The sequence below is a fragment of the Cottoperca gobio genome, chromosome 6, assembly GCF_900634415.1.
Source record: "Cottoperca gobio chromosome 6, fCotGob3.1, whole genome shotgun sequence".
Lineage (NCBI taxonomy): Eukaryota > Metazoa > Chordata > Actinopteri > Perciformes > Bovichtidae > Cottoperca > Cottoperca gobio.
In genome coordinates this window covers 3942676-3944554 of record NC_041360.1, presented here as the reverse complement: position 1 = coordinate 3944554, position 1879 = coordinate 3942676, and positions in this window count along the sequence as shown.

Here is a 1879-nt window from a genome sequence, read left to right as displayed (position 1 = left end):
TTTATAGAGGATGTGGATTTAGACGCATTCTGCCTTGTGGTAAAAACCTGTCTAAATAAATAATATCACTGACAAGCTCAATAAGTCATGAGCTAAGCGACTTGTTACTCAGGGGTCAGCGCTCTACGTAAGCTTTGATGAAAGGTTAATGATGGTAGCCACTGCACAATGCTGCTGTAACGTGTGATTGGGCTCCTGCACAGACCTTTTGTATAAATACTGATTTTGCCATGTCACTTGGTCAGGCCATTACTCAGAGTTAAATATCTCAACAACTATTGGATGGATGGCCATAAAACTTAGCAATAACAATTAATGTCCCTCAGAAATAAATCCCCATGACTCCATCTAGTGCCAACAGCAGGTTGACATTTTTGGTTCAGATTGAAATGTGTCGTCAACTATTGGATGACATTCTGAGCAGGTATCCATGTTGCCCCTACGATGAACTGTTATAACTTTGGTGATCTCTTAACCTTTCTGTCATTATCATGTAAAAAGTGGAATGTTTTCAGTACTTGAATTGATTGATGACCAAATACCAACATAACGAATGACATTCCCATGAGCCTCAGCTGTACTTTGTATTTAGTGCTAAATGTTAGCGTTTGAACATTGTCTGTGTAGCACAGGGGTCGGCAACCTTTGCTATCAAAAGAGCCATTTTGTCTGGAGCCGCAACACATATTTCATATCACAGCTTAAGTTGTATATATAGTTATACTATATTTGTTGCATTTCTGAAATTACAGAAAGACAAAGGAAACTGTTGAGATTGTATTGTTATATGTAATTGTTATTAGGACAACACCAAACTCTTTTAGTGGTATCAACTCAATGATTTCTTCCTGCACCACATCAGAGTTCATACCTGCATAACAGCGCTGTCTGTTCAACATCATTTACATCACTTGACTCATCACAGGTGATTGAATATGCTTCAGCTGAATTGATGTCCTCAATTTGCTGTTTGGTGATGTTTGTTGCCATTTTAATGGCCCTGTCCTTGACGGTCTTTGCAGAGAGAGACATATCTCAAATTGTCTCAACAATTTCATCTTTGTTTTTGAAGTTCAAAATTTGATGTTCTGATATTTTTAAGAATGCTTCTTTCATGTATTCTCCATCTGTGAACAGCTTTCCACGCCATACTATCTCCTGAGTGGCCACAAAACTAGCAGTAGTATAGTTAAGATTTCATCCATTTCTTGAAAGAATATTTGCTCTGCTGCACTTTCTGCAGAAGTTCAGAAATCTCTGTTTTTCGTGCATCTCCAGCTCAGTAGTTTTCGGCAAATGCTGTGTGTCTGTTCTTGAAATGTCTTTCGACATTACATTTTCTGTTGTTAGCTAATTTCTCGGCCACATATCAAGCAGACAGGTGAGCCAGCATTGTTAGCAGTAAAAGCAAATGTATCTGTCCACGCAGAATTAAACTCTCTTTTTTCCTCCGAGACTTTTCTTCTTTTAGTTTCATCCATTGTTAGTTTACCGAGTTAGTCCGGAGGTCGGAAACTCAAGATTAGTCACCTGCAGGGAAAGGCGCCGTGCCCGTAGACGCAGGAGAATGTGATGCATATTTTAGTGGACGAAATGTAAAAATTCAATTAAATGTATTTCAGTGTCACAATATCACCTTGAACTCCAAGATAAGAGTTGTTCAGTTTGAAAGATTGTCCACTGTGCAACAAAAATACATAAAAATAATGTTATTTATTTCCATGTTTCTTTTGTCAAAGCTTCAGGGAGCCACTGCTCCACTTGCGTCACTCGCCGGGGAGGAGGCGGGGCTTACCTCCATGTAGATACCAATAATGTTTCATCAACCATGGCCGAAATAACCACGATTGCTGATTCACATGTTGTGGAAGTCCCAGAT